Source organism: Nanorana parkeri, unplaced genomic scaffold, assembly GCF_000935625.1.
Source record: "Nanorana parkeri isolate BGI_ZX_2015 unplaced genomic scaffold, ASM93562v1 scaffold1997, whole genome shotgun sequence".
Lineage (NCBI taxonomy): Eukaryota > Metazoa > Chordata > Amphibia > Anura > Dicroglossidae > Nanorana > Nanorana parkeri.
This window is the reverse complement of record NW_017308265.1, coordinates 331-773: the sequence shown is the minus strand read 5'-3', so window position 1 is coordinate 773 and position 443 is coordinate 331. Positions and strand designations below refer to the sequence as shown.

At 54.6% G+C, this 443-nt stretch overlaps 1 protein-coding gene across 1 annotated transcript in view; it reads right to left on the bottom strand.

Moving 5' to 3' along the window:
• The window catches only part of PRDX1 (peroxiredoxin 1), a 13,341-nt gene that overhangs the window by 12,792 nt on the left and 106 nt on the right, over positions 1–443 (bottom strand). The gene's annotated exons all lie outside the window — the stretch shown is intronic.

The following is a 443-nucleotide window of genomic DNA, read 5'->3' as shown; positions in this document are numbered from 1 at the left end:
TACACAGGAGCGCAGTACAGCGGGGGGGCAGGAGGCACCATACACAGGAGCGCAGTACAATAGGAGCCACACACTGGAGCACAGTAAACTAGATGGGCAGGGAGCACCATACGCAGTCGCGCAGTACAGTTCAGGGCAGACGGCGCAGTACAGTAGAGAACAGGAAACCCCATACACAACACATGGTCATCAGCAGATGAACTACAACCCCCAGCATTACTGTACAGCCCCCAGAACCTCCAACCCGGTCCCGCCATCACCGTCTGATGTATATTCTGGGACTTCTAGCGTCAGCCAAAGTTTTGGTGACTGAAAATGCTGGGAGTAGTAGTCCCACACATACAGAGCCTCTCCATACACAGCCGGCTGGGAGCTGTAGTCCTACAGCCACATGTAGCCGATCTGACGCTTCCTGTCCGGCATACATTGTATCAGATCGGGGT